Here is a 15054-nt window from a genome sequence, read left to right on the forward strand (position 1 = left end):
ACATGCACACACAGAGCGGACAGAGCGAAGAACCGCCCTACTTCGAGCCAAGTCCAGCGGCCGAGGGAAGCGTTTGTGTTGTCCACTCTTGCGCATCTTATTATCCCCGGGGTGGACGAAGCGGCCGCATACGAATGTGGAGAAAAGTCTCATAAAACGAAGCCAAAATCAAAGCGGGAAATGGAACTCAAACCTTTTTCGGAAAAGAACATCTAGTCACCGCCAGCGGGTAAAAGAAGCGCTCTCGTGGACGCCGATCGTGGCCGGGGAGATCATGATCACGACTATATTGCCGTTTGTTGTTGATGGCTCCGTCGCTGATGAGACCTAATCTGTGGATCCCAACCAGAGTTTTGAGGGTATAGGAGCTGGGGAAGGGAGGGATGTCCCATTGAGGTCTTTCTTTACCTCTAGTTTTGCTTAACATATTGCCTGTTTTATGATTAACTGTCAAAAGGTAGACATTTATAACAGAACCAAATGATAGTTTAGAGAGTTGATGTATTCGTTCCTCCGTACAGTCGGTACGGTTTCAAGCGGTATGTGTTTTGATATGTTGCTATTGTTGTGGAAGTCGCAAGAATGCACGCAGAGGAAATGTGTGTGTATTAACAGCTTAAGGTGAGACAAAAAGGGGCAAAGAGAAAGGCTCGTCCGCTCGTGTGCACGAACGAGATGAAGTTCCTTTATGATTTCCCCACCCGTTAAGCCTCACCGGACAAACCAGTCGGCTTGCAACGTACAGTTAATAAACATCTTCATGCTCTTTTAAGGAGAAGAAGGATGATAATCACACCTGAGAGCTGCTGACCCGAAAGGGTCTTCCCAGTCTCCCGATGGTCGCTCTCGCATCCGATCGCGATTCAACGAAATTATGTTTCGGTATTTTAATCTTATTGATCGTTACTGTAACGACGGCACTGTGTTCGCACAAGAAACGATCTTCGGCAGGACCGATCGTCGGGTTCCGGGTGGACGAAGGGAAAAGATGTGAATTTATGGGAAACTCACCAATAAGTAACTCGCCAACCAACATCTCGTTTGAGTAAAGTGAAAAAAAGTGCAAACGATACCACACAACCGAAAACAGGGAAGGAATGCAACAATACTGAGCCGCCCCCCGTAACAAAAGCATCAAAGGCTGCGGTCGTGGATGAGAGAATTTGTTACATCTTATTATGAGCCTTTGCTGCGCGATTAAACGGCCCGGCCGCGAAACTGGAACGCCAAAGGGATATACCATTTTCTTAATCTAATTTTAAGTATCGTACTATTATCGCGCCTTTCTTTCCATTTGGTCAACGTCAACAACACAGCGCCTCCATATGGTAAAATGATTAAGACATTAAGAAACGAACCCCGATTGTCAATATGCGTCCCACACGAACGGCAACCGGTGTGCACAAAATGGAATGCATTAATAAAAAGAAAAAGAAATGCTGCCCAATGGGAGTCGATGATCGTCGATTATGTTGCGGCTAGAGCCTAATGGTGGGTGTTACTGGTGAAGCACAAACGGTGTCGGTGCGCGAGCAGCCATATTATCGCGTCTCCATTCGCGCGGCTTAATCCAATCTCAATTTTCTACCTCGTCTCGGCGTTCACACAGGACGGGCTGGCGGTTCGGAATCGGATCGGATTGAATCGGTTTTCAACTAGCGCTCGTTTCAACCGCAAACAATCAATCTCGCCTTATGAATCCTTTTTATTAGCGTGTGCACGCTGCATCAATCAGCCCGCGGCCGCGTGCGCGATCGTTGCAGAACCCATGCGGACGCTGTTGAGTGATGATTGAGGTTAATTTTTATGAAATACTGATTGTTTTTTTCACTCTCTTTTGCTCTATTGCCATCAATTAGTAGGGAGGTTATTATGTTTCGATAATAAGTCATTTGTGTTAAGTTTAATTATCATAGAAGAGGTTTAACTGTTATAGAAAGACTTTATTAAACATATGTTTATGAATTTAACGAAAATTATGACTTATTATAAATGTGACAAAAATCGACACAGTAATAACTCCGATTTTTTTGCGGCTCTTCTTATTTAAAGCCACAAACTAGCTAACAATACCATCCAGCGAAGAAAACAACACACATTAAAACGAACATATACAAAAAAACCACCCCAATCGGCACACAAAGCAAAACAAAAGAGCCGAAAACAAGGCAAAACAAACGAAGCTCAACAAAAAAACACAAAGGAAAGAAGCGCAGAAAATCCACTTCAGGTTGAAAATAATTCATTTGCCGACTATTCAATTACAAAACGTGTAAATAAAGACATTTTCTCACTTCCAATTTTATGCAGCTTTCGTGAAATGTTGCTTCGTGTTCCTAACCGTGCCCTTCCGCCCCATCGGTCGGTTTTCGTTCGCCATTCGATTATAAACGACGTGTCCGTCGTCCGTCTTGGTGCCCCTTGGTTCGTTCTCCTGCCTTTTGGAGCCCGGGGAAGCGAAGGAAGCTTGAAAGTTAGCCCAACTCCACCCATCACCTTCCTTTATTGCACCAACGTCCACGGTAAAGCGATCGCTTCTTAAAGCTCGCGGCAGAGGACTTCACCCCCCCCCCCCCCCCCACACACACACTCCTCCAAACTTACTGCATCCCCAAGCCCTCATCAGGCTGGCTGGTTGGCCTGACGCAACGCAAGCAAAAAGGCGGCTCTATTTGGTGCGCGCCGCAAAAGCGAGAGCCGCATGATGGCATAATAATAATCGTAACGGCGTGACGGGAACCGACCAGCACTGAAAGGGGTACGTGGCGGGTGAAGGTGGCGGTTTTGGGCTGCCTTTTATTTTATCCGCCATTCGAGGGAGGGGGTAGGGTTTTGTTTTGTGTTATCCGGACAGTGGGCTGAAGGAACCCACTGAACCCTAATGTTGGTGAGGAGGGGAGGGAGGGGGGGGAGGGAAGCTTGTAAAAATGCCAACAAACACAACGACTAAATTTTATTCTCTTTTCCTCGCTCTCTATCTCTCTCTCTCTCTCTCTGTCTCTCTCTCTCTTGTTGTTTCTTTCTCTTTTGGGGTGGATTTTTCCTTCATCCGCGTTTCCTTGGATTCTTCGACCCGTGAAACAAGTGCTGCTCCTTTCGCTGTCCCGGCTGCGGGGTTTTGGAAAAAGCCGTCGGGAATGAAGTCGTTTTCGTCCGACGTTGGTTGAAATTAATGAAGCTCCCCAGCGTTGATAAGCTGCAGGACATGCGGAGGCACAAACCAAATGGAGAGAGATAGAGAGATGGAGATTCGGCAAGTCAAGTCAAGAAGGGTAGCAAGCACCGCTTTGATCAAATGGACATATAAAAAGAGAAATACAGTGGCCTACTGAGAGTGGAGAGTGTGCTTGGTTAAATGTTTCGAAACAAAATATTTTAAAATTAATTCAAAAATCGTTCTCTAAAAGCTTATCTTGTTTTGCAACGACAAGGGCGAATAAGCTGGTTGAATTAAATTTCACTAAATCAATTTAAACAATTTAAAGCCAATTAGCGTTTTTTTTTCCTTTGCACTCCCTCCATTTTCATAAATATATTCGGCACGTACAAGCCACAATAATTGAAACTAGTCGCGTGAGCCTTTAACAGGACGCACTGTTCTTCATTAGTCTTTCGTGTTTCAATGCGCTTTTTCCATATGCCCGTTGTATGTCGCACCTACCGACAAATTGATCGTCTTTAGCCGTACCTCCTCAAGTATGTACCTTGAAGAGCAGCTCCAGCCATAAATGGAGTCCGAAAAGCCAGCGGTCGTCGCCGTCAGAGCCGGCACGAAAGCTTATAATTGATGCCCAAACAGACGGAGGCCTCCATCGCCGTACGTGCCCCACCAGGAGTGCCCGAGGTTCCGAAAGCCTCAGCACAACACGCCGACACGCCGACTGCTAAAGTCGACGCACCGAAGCAAAAACGACGCGTATGCGCAGACCGGGATGCGCAAACCCGTCGGTCCCATCCCCCTTGGGGCAATAAATTGTGAAGAGATAATAAGAACGAACGTTAAAAGGATAGTAAAACCGAAAATTGAAAACAGCAGAAATAATTTCAAGATAATTTACCGTTCGGCGGATGGATGGATGGACGTTAAGACGCGGTTACCTCCCTTTCTGGGGGAGGGGAGGTGTTGGAGGGTTCTGTTGTCTGCTTGTTTGAAGATTCGAATCGAATGAGCAACATGGGCAGCATAACGAGCGTGACCATGGTCGCGAATGCTGGGCAACTATGGTTCGGTCCGCCAGAGCACACGCTATCTCACTCTCAGTGTGCTTACCTTTAAACGTTTCCTTCGACGTCCTTTCGCGCGTTAACATTTCTGGGTTTCCTTCCAACGCCTAGGCTCATTAGGTGTGCCAAATTGCTCTATCAACTCGGGTTTTTTTTTATATCGGGTTCCTCCCAACACACACAAAACATTTAAAATAGCTCCAAAGGAGGTGAACTTTTACCTATGCACCACAACGCACGGTACGAATCCTTGCGCACGCCGGACAACTCGGGACGAAATGCTGCTGTCCCAAGCCGTCGGGGAAATTAACATTCAAAAACATAAAACCGCGCGGGAAAACCCGTTTCTTTTTTCGCTCTCACTGCAAAAACAGCATGTGCAAGCGTCCCTTCAGGGGGAAAAAAGGGCGAATGAAAATTAATGTGTCACTTCCGGCAACAACAGCAGCAGCAGCAGCACCACCACCGAGGGAAGATAAGATTTTATCAACTCGAGCGTGTTGTGAGTTTTGCGGTTTGTGCTGGAAATAGGTGTCTTGTATGTTCGGCTAGTACGTAGCGGGTGTTATGTGTGTCTATATTTGGTGTTTTATAGAATCCGGCCGTTTGTTTATTTTATGTTTGTAAATGAAGTAGTGTCTGTGTTTAGGAGAAAAAAAGGGAAAACTGGTGATTATTTTCGAGCGAACTGCCCCTTGAAGCTCGTTTGAAAGCGTCCATTTTGGCCCATAATTAATATGTTATTATGTTAATCTATATTCAATTTTCCTTCGTCACTCCAGCCGTCGATGGCGATTGCGTGCTGTAGAGTGGTTATAATGTAAGTGTACCTTCTGACCTGTAAAAGCGTATAACAAAACGAGAGCTTTCTTCTATGCATTATTAATCGGGGCTCATTGAAAGTGCCGCGGTTCGTACGGGGTATTATTTGAGATATGTCGATTGAATGAATTATCATTTAATTTCCATAGTTGAACTAGTGAACATAAAAGTTTGAATATAAATTTGAGACTTTGCTGTGTTACCAAAATCTCAAAGTACTACGATTTCGATCAATATGCTTCAAAAGAAGTGAAAAGTTAATCTGAAATTAAACTTTGTAAGCCATTCCGTCCCAACTTGTGCCAAACTATTATCCACAAAACCTCTCCATGGTTTGGTCGGCTGCCTGAGTCCCGCAGTACAATTAAAGTGTCATTATTAACAAAGAACTCACGCTTCAACAGTCATACAAAGTGGTGTGAACAAAAATAAGCAGAAAAGAAAAACCCGACTGCCACTGAGTTCTGGTAGTTTGAGGTAGTTTTGAGTTTTTTCGCAACTTTGAGGCCACGTCAAACGAAAAGGAAAGTAAATTAAGCTCCAACCATTGACAGCAAAGAAAGTGCAGTAGCGGGTTAGACGTGGCGATTGGCAACGTTTCGCAAAATGGCACAATTTGCCGAACGATTCTGAAAGTTTGTAATTTAGTTTTAAAATAATTTTCCTCGTGTTCAATAGCAAACGAATGCTACTTTTTAAAGCTAAATATATTTACACGTCTACAGCTTTCCACATTTGAGTACATTGTTTGCTTTTAACTTCGAATTCACTCGTCGAATTGTTCCATAACGAACGAACAATTCACGGTTTGTAGCTAATTTAATTTGACACAGGACATTTTACGGCATGATTCGCCTATTCCGATTGCCGCTACTTCTCAAAGTTTAAGTTAGCTTTTATGCGGAAACCACGCACCTGTTGTGGTTCCATCGCAGAGAAAAAAAAAACCTCGTGGGGACACTTTTCCACCAACCTGACGGTAATAACGAAAACTTAAAACCACAAACAGTTTGATTGGTCTTTGGAAGCGAATGTCTCGAAATAAAAAGCCAAACACACTCAAAACTTCCCTGCTAGCCCCCCACAATGCTTGTTTCCCCCGGACAGCCACATAAACAAATTCCGGGAGCGAAAAGTTATGCTTAGCAGTTGACGATTTCACCCAACAGTCCCGGGGAGCAGCAAGAAGCAGCAGCGGATATCATTGGCTTGGCAATCCAATTTGGCATCCAATTAATCTAAATTTTCATATACAATCTATTTCTTTCATCTCGTCTCATGTTTCTGTGGAGCGTGTAGCGCATGATGGCTACCGCATTTTGATCGCAGCTTTCCGCTTGCTCCCTTTGATCCTTCGAGTGTGCTGGAAAATGCCTTGGAGAGTAGGAAATAACTTCTGTGTGCGGCATAGATGACACATTGCAGATGGTGAATTTGTTTGATAATATTTTTATCATTTGATGTTTTTATTTTTGGTAATGTTAAATGTATTCAATGTAAACAAATTTCGATCTTTTACTGATGTCGGGAGACATATTGGGTTTTGTTTTTCAATTTTAACTCACTGGTCCTTGGGGGAATTGAACTATCGTTTTGATCTATTTCTATAATAATAATTCAACCGAGAAATAGTTCGAAATATCAAGCCACTATCTTATCACATCTGATCCAAGCCCTCGAAAATATCTCTTGCCTTGTCATAATTCAAAAGAAAAAGCAGGGGTCGCCTTTAAACTATTGCCACAAAACGAAACATAACTCCTAGTTCCGCAGCATCCACCAAACAAAACAAAAAAAGGCGCACGAAAAGTCAAACCCTTTTCCCTTTTCGCAATTGACCACTTTACCGGTTGATTTTTCATTCCATTTGTTGTTGCTCAGCATCACAAAAGGGACGCCAACGAGAAGGAAGGGTTGCTATATAGGGGGCAGAACCGCAGAGAATCCGAATCCAATCGTAATTGAATGAGCACGGAAACGCCGATCTGGTTTGGGATTATTTATGAGATGATCGAGCACGGCTAAGGGAAGCCATCCTCGGAAGGGTGGCAATACAAGGGTTGTAAGTGAGTGTGATATGATTGTAGCCCGTGTTTGGGATGAAGGCTTTTGGCGTTGTTACGGTTGCACCTGTCACACAAGATGAACCGGGTTAAAAAAAATATTAACGACCAGCCAGATAAGTGAGGCGTTCTGGACACTTACAAAACGCCTTATGAAATTCTGTCTTTTTCTATGGATTGTATATAAAAGTAATAGCTGCAATATATATTTTTTTATATGCTCATTGGTTACTATCAAAATCATTCGTTCATATGTTCAAATACTAAAATAGGTTGTGGTTAGTGCTAAAACAGGAGTAGTTAAGGAGTACCAATGATCCTCTGTAACATACGGTCCATGACGACAACAAATCGACCCAAGTGTTCCCTCAAAACCTTCTGTTAGAATTTCTCCTGAGGTTTGCATTTCTCTTCCACGCATTCGTCACCCTCCATTTTCCAACCCAATGCATCGGGTGACCGACGAACCTTCTATCGATTAACACCAGCCAATATTTACACATTGGTTTCCTCTATTAAATAATACAGCCAACAGGAAAAAAAGCAATCGAATTCCAATTGGCATTAAAATTGATTTCAATCGTAAATGTTTGGTTGTCCTTTTCATGTAAATTGCCTTCAATCCATCCTTTGCTGTGGCGGGTTTTTTTGGGGACGAATTTAGGGATGCATATCCCAGAAGACGGAACAGCTTGACCGTATTTTACATTCGAATACATTTTAACTCCTTATTTGCTCAAAGCAAGGTGTGCACATATGTAAAGTTAAGCCTCACCCTACCACCCTCACACAAGGAAGGACTCTCTTTTTTGCCAGCCAAGATTTTATTTTCCCAAATGTAAATTGCTTTGCGAAAGGTCTGCACTGCAACATCCAGTTCTTCAATTGCCACCATCTTCTGCTCGACCGAAGTGTGGGTGGGAGTCGTTCCGAGTTTAACCACTTCCTGCTAACACCCGTAAAACGTTCGCAAAATAAGCCAATTCGTATTCCGGAAGCACCCGTAATGTCCGCCCGCAACCGTCTTGAGGGGTAGCCGCACAGCCACATAGCCCAAAGAGGGATTTCTTCTTGTGGTTTCTTCTCTTACCGCCCTAACCCCAACCGTACGGGGGGAGGGGGCCAACAACGAGGAGATTGCTCTTTCCCCTCCAACCACGCCAACACGAGCCGGGACAGAGTTGCCTTGCGGGCCTCCAGTGTTTTCACGCATGGCAACTGTGAACCTCTGTTTGTTTATGGAGGGCTCACGTTCGGATACGGTTTAGACACGGCTTATTAGACAAATGTGTATCGAATTGGATTTGAATCAGCACAATCATCAAAACCCTCGGTGTTTGGCATTTGTTCTTATTGGGTCGGGTTTGGATCCTCGTGTTTTATCCTCCAAGGGGTGGTAGAATGTGGAGTGTCCTAGCGATATTCCTCTTGCCATGTGAGAGTGAACAGCAAAAAAAAAAGGTCAGTAAAATCGTAAGGATGGTTTGACTCCCAAATTCGGTAACCGCATTACGATGCAAGTGTCAAGCGGGTGTAAAGTTCCGGCTCGAATTCGTACGCAAATGGCGTATGAGGAAAAGGATTGTGCTGAGTGTGTAAAAGGTAAACCGGCATATTGTCGATTAAAGTAAGACACTTTTTACGACGGACAAAGTTCGGCAATATAACTTGCAAAAACGAATACGCAAATTTATGAGCGCTTCACACAAATTCGCGCAAGTGTTTATTACATTCTAAAGATCCTTTTCGGTGTAAACATTTACCACGTAAAAGCGCACATCCTCCGCTAAAATACAGCCTACTGTGGTGTGGGTTTTGAAATAATTTCACGGATTGATAAGCAACCAGCTTCTGCTGCTGGTCGAATCAGTGTGCAACCCTCTGACGAATTTACACCCTCTGACGGTCGTCTCCACACGGGCAACAAACGAAATGCTGTCTCTATTTTGGAAGTGTTTAATTTCAGATTTTCTACCACCGATAACTCGGGCCGGTTTTCCAGGCTTTTGTGTGTGTGTGGTTGTTGCTATCGTGCCTCCTGTTTGTCGCCTCGCCTGACAGTTCCATTTGGTCCAATTCTATTTCCCGCGCACCATGGCAATGGTACCGCTGGATGCTTATGGAACATTCTTATCTGATTCCCTTTGAATTCTCCTTGTTCGCGCATCCGCCAGGATGCCATCTAGACACCGCACCTCAGTTTTTGGGCAATGTTCAAATTGTTCAAACTCATCATCACCAACAGGCTCATCTTTCGGAAGAGTTATAATTGGAAAAACCTCGCCCTCGTGATCGCTCTCGATTCCGGGGCAAACAGCAACCCGCAAACGATGCACACGCAAAACAACCGTACGCAATCTGTTCGAATTCGTCGCCCAACGGGCGAGACGGAGAAGACCCGACCCAAACTCGGGGGAAAGGATTGTCAACCGGAATGAATTAAATTACATTCGTTACAACTCATTAGAAACCGAATGGGTGGATGTTTATGGGTTCGGTATAAACGACAACCACCACCAACACCACCGCTGGTGTCGCTAAGCGTGATTTGCAGTTGGAATAGCAGGACGGTTTTTTGGGGTAGCAATGGAAAAGGGTTGCGAAGTGGGCAATTATTCTCGTTTGGCTTGAATTGCTGCACGGTTAAGAAAATGGTTCTTTACGCACGCAAAAAAAAGGAAAACTATTCTGGCGTTACTTTCTTCCACTGCATTACCTCTGCTAACGCATGCACGCTGTGAGCATCCTTTAACGGGTCCTTATCGTCGCTTCTTCGTTCACTCCAACACGTCCTGCTCATAAATCTTCATCAGGCCGCTATAATGGGCTCCATGTGTCTCACTTATTCTTTTGCGAAGTGGATCATGCTAAAGTAAAAACTATCACAGTTCTGTAAGCGTGTTTCACTGTGTTTCGAAAGTGTGAGTGCACGCGACTACAAGGAGCTATATTTTCAAATTCATCGCTGCCCATTTCTTATTTGCTCGAGCTTTCCTAATCTTCCCGTGCTGAAAACCTATTTTACAGCACAAAACTCGCTTCGTGCACTGTTTCTCCCTTAACCACAATCAGAAATCGATTTACAAAGTTTATTTTCATCGATTCATTCAAAATCCCCAAACCAACGTTGCCAAATAAAACGTAAGAAAACCATGCACGAATGCTCCCCGTTCGCTTCGCACGCAATGAAATCTGATCCGTTGGATTCGATGCTGATTATGATTATTATGCGCCTCATGGCGATGATGATGATGATGGTGATCACGCCTCACGGTGCACGTTTATGTGGTTTTATTGAAAACGTATGTAAACAAAACAAATGGTTCGAAGTGTTTGGAACAATGTTTGTTTCATGTAGCTTTAGTAACATCAACACTTTTTTACACAATCGGAGGTTTTCCCCATCTTCCATTCCGAAGAGAACACGCTCGAATTTGAATACATCCCAACAGTGAAAATCGTTCGGCAAAATGTGCCGATTGGCTCGAATCACCATATTCAAATTCTCATCCCCATTGGGAACATTGCGCGGTTCAATAGATGGTTGCTACAATCTGGAACTACATCAAGCCCGTGGGATGGAGCTGGCTACGTCATGTAAATTGTGTACATATTTTGAATTGTAATAGAGCTAATAAAGGCTTTTTATTGATTTGCCGGGAAATGTGACATTATGCGGGGTGGAATTTATTGGGGCGGTGAAGCCCCAAAATGATGATGACTAAATCAGCTGCCTTGTTAAAGAACCCTGACCTACGCAGCGTTGATATACAAACATCACTCTTTGCGAGCCGTAGAAAATGTCGTCGAAATGTCCAAAGTCATCACCGAAAATTGGCCTTTCTAAAGATCGAGATCTCGAAGAGTCGTGATGGCCGAAGTTGACATAATATAGTTTCAACATCCACATACGCTTCTGAAACATGGACACCCTCCAAAGTTGGTGCACTTCCTTTAGTTATTTGCTTGAGATGAAGATGCTTAGAAGGATGTTTGACCCCACATGTATGATGATTTGTGCGATTAACTCACTATCGCACAACGAATTAAACTCGCCAGGCACCGGTGGGCAGTGGTCATGACGACCCTGCCCTTTTAAAGTCTCTTGGATGGATAGAATAAATGTGATAGACCCAAATTGAGATAGAGTGTGGCCGTTGCCGTTAGAGCAATGTCCGCCAGAAAGCCCCGGGATATTGGATTGGCAGACGACGGCACTCAACCGTGAGCGGCTTAGAAGATTTCTGCAACACACCAAGACAGTAGCTGATAAGTAAGTAAGTTTTACGTCTGGTTTGATTGACAACGTGGTCTAAAAAATATAATGATTAAAATATATTATGACTTTTAAGAAGGAAAGGTATTTCAAGGAATGAGCTATCAAAATCATCTTAAAAAAAGGGGAAAAAACAACAATTCCATCTAGACACAAGAATCACCAGAAGAAAAGGTTCAAAATTGATGAATTATACCGTGAAGTTGTAATCACCCGTTCGGGGTGGTCTTTAGGTGGGAGCACAACTGTCTTAATTGCTATTGTTGATTCATGGTAGTGTGTTGTAGAATTTGTTTTCGCTTCATTTTTTGCTTGTTAAATCCCACTGCTTTAGTTTACTCCTTCATTCTTGGCGAGTGTAGGTAGAGCGAAGCCAAACCCTACTTGCTGATAGCGAAACGCAATGATGAAACCATCCGCAAGTGAAATGAAACGTTAATCGAAATTAAATACCATCGTTGAAGGAAGATCGTCGTGTTCCGTGTGCAGACTGCTATCGCTGCTGCGGAGGTTACGCCCGGGGTCAATCCAATCAACTTCCGGCGCCGTCCAAATCACACACTAGTTTCAGCCATCAGCTCCAATCACTGCATCACCACCCAACCGGGCATGATCATGTAAACAATGAATTAATGAGAGCGATGTGGTAAGGCCACTTCACTGCTTCACTAACCGATTTGTTTCAACCGGATCGTTGGATGGAGTTTTTAATTTCCTGACTGCGGTGGTCTTTGCGGCGGAGTTAGATTTATGATGAAAGTTCCAGTCCAAAAACTCAACTGTACAACCCCATTGTTTTTTCAATCAATGTAGCATTGGCGCCTTTACGTTTGATGCGTTTATCACGCTCTAAACATGATCGTTGCTTAATCTATTCAATTGCTATGGACACACATTGCGCAGAAGATAAATGGGTTTTTAATACAATATTAACAAGCGGCTCCCATTGCAATGCATGAGAAATATGACAATCTTTATATTAAATAAAACTACAATTAACACCAATCGATCTTCAGCATTATCCTCATTATCATCCGTCCAAAACTTGTTTCCTGGTGAAGAATTATTGCCTATTAGAAACGTATTTGAATGCTAATGTTTACTGGCATGAAGAAGCTTCATCTCTTCCCAATTCCAGCAACTTGGACCGGTTTATTGCGTGTCAGCCCACGAGAGGATCGCTAATTACAGATATCGCTAAAAAAACCCATCAGAACATCATTGGACACGACACTTCGCTCTTGCTCGATGGAACATGGTTGACATTGAGTTTGTGATAAGCCCAGAGCCTTGATGTTCTTTACGAGCGAAATGATTTATTGCATGACGATTGCAAGATTCCTGGAATGGAGTGTGCGGCTGTGTTCGTCTATTATCAACAAATTAGGACATGCTGGATAGAAAAAGCAAACGAACGAGTAGCGAAGCATCCAAACGGGCACGAATTTCAATCACCTCTGCCAATCAGAGGTCATTCGGGTGGAAAGCTTCGAGTTGGTGAGAAAAAATCGATTATTTTTTGGGGACCTAATTCCAACGCGCATTCCCATCGGAATAAAGGACATTTAGAGCTGATGCACAGCAGAACAGCATGAGGTTGGTGATCGTACCATTTTATTACGATCAAACACATTACATCGCAACCGAACAGCGGGGAAGCCCGGAGAACTATCAATAAATAAACCACCACCAGCAGGAAATTCTTTCCAGATTCCAAAAATTCAACAAAAAAGCGCAGAGAGAATACATAACACGCACCTAAAAGCTTCCAAATGAAAATTTCAAACACTTTACGAGGTCTGCCTAAGGCCTTTGCCACGGCCAACGGTCATAATGGAGCGTTGAAGTGAACGGGTGGAAATCCACTCTCGGATCACATCGGCAGCGGCTTCCCATTATCCGATTAGTTACGATTATTATTACACCCGTTGACGACATTTCAAACCGGCAGCCGCAAGATTCTTCCATTTCACGCCGCGTTTGGTGGCTGTGCGGATGCATTTTTTTTTTGCTTGGTCGCTTGCCGTTGTGTGTTTAGAATATGATTTCAATAATTTGTCGATTGATTACGAACGGACAGGACGGTCGGGCGATGAAGCAATCGATATGCAAATGTTATCGATCGGAATCGGTGAGGACATTGGAGATGATTTTTTGATGATTTTATTGGCGTGAGTGACCTGAATCAGCGAACTGGCGCTGGAAAGGAATGTGCTATGCTGCACAGTTATGCTTCGAATAGCTGTGATGTTAATGGCTGTGTGTACTGTTGGGATTGGATTCGTTTGAGGGTTTAAAGATGATCAAAAGCACTGTATTTAATAACTTGCTTTGTATTAGTTAATTTAGTACCAACTTAAATTTTCCCTTCAACCAAGATGTACTGTTGGGTAAATTTCAAATGTGCCATGGGGTTTCAACCAGGATGAATAATTTAATCACCAGGGAAAACCTTTAGAAAAATCATATCAAGTGTTTTTCTTATTATATTAGACTTTTTATACATGAAAATATAGGACAGAACCTATAGCAACTCCCAACCGAACCATTCGCTTCTAGGCTGGATATACTATCCAACTCCACTGATCATAAGGAGTCAAGAAAGGTCCAAAATTGCTGACCAAGAGATCAAAGGGTAAAATCCCACACAGAAGAAGAGAAACTCTTCTGACACATGTCACCTATACTTGTGAATGTGTTGATTTCTTTATGTGTATGTTTATGAATAAATTGCATTGGAACTGATGAACAAATTCTTAGTTTTATTGCAATCAATTTTTTTTAGCAATGTCTAGACCGAGCGATCTTACAATTGCTACTTCTGTATTTTGTGCGAGAATTATATAGTCGTTGTAATATATTGTGGTATATGATGCTTTATTAAATGTTTTTTATTTCTCCAATCGTCAGTAAAAATAAATCGTTTCATCAGAGGCATTTCTATAAAATTATGCTTAATAATTTCAACGATCAATATAGTGTCTCGTACTTCATAAACAAATAACTTATTTAACCACCAATCACAGTCAGAATCCTCACACTCACTTTCGCTCATTTAAATGCACTGTGGTCAAACGGAAAATCGTTCTTTCCCAACCCAAAACAAAAGGACATCGTAAAACGACGGCCACATGTAGGTCCAATTCAAGCTCAAGCAGTAAGGCAATAAACCGTAACGGGGCTCCATAAAAGCGGAAAACCGGTGACCCGACCCGATAAATAAAATAAAAACACGTAAAAATCACCACAAAACGATCGTTTTCGGATGGGTTTCGAATTTCACCACTTTCAAAAAACTAGACACATCTTAAATGCGAAATGGTCAACCACGAACACCGAGCGGAAGGTATGCGCGCCCGTACGAATATTCCGAGACGATTTGCGCTACTGGAACTGGAGAGGAAAAGAGGTTTGTTTTTTTTATTCTACCATCAAACCTTTTGCGGTCTGCAAGGCGTTTGAAACGTTGAAGTTTATTATATTTGATTGGACTTGAACGACATTACACGCGGTTGATGATGTTTGGATGACTACCCCCGGGTCGCCGCGTGTAAAAATCGACCGGCCAGTGAGCGGTAAAACCCCCCCTTCCCCGACAGGAAAATGTGCCCTTTCTGGCCAATAACAAATGGGCACAAATTAAGCTGTAAAACGATTAAACTCCTGGTG

The 15054-nt window shown here is 43.2% G+C and overlaps 1 protein-coding gene across 1 annotated transcript in view; it reads right to left on the reverse strand.

Moving 5' to 3' along the window:
• LOC128709953 (homeobox protein unc-4-like) overlaps positions 1-15054 on the reverse strand; it is a 57543-nt gene that overhangs the window by 41132 nt on the left and 1357 nt on the right. The gene's annotated exons all lie outside the window — the stretch shown is intronic.

The sequence above is a fragment of the Anopheles marshallii genome, chromosome 2, assembly GCF_943734725.1.
Source record: "Anopheles marshallii chromosome 2, idAnoMarsDA_429_01, whole genome shotgun sequence".
Lineage (NCBI taxonomy): Eukaryota > Metazoa > Arthropoda > Insecta > Diptera > Culicidae > Anopheles > Anopheles marshallii.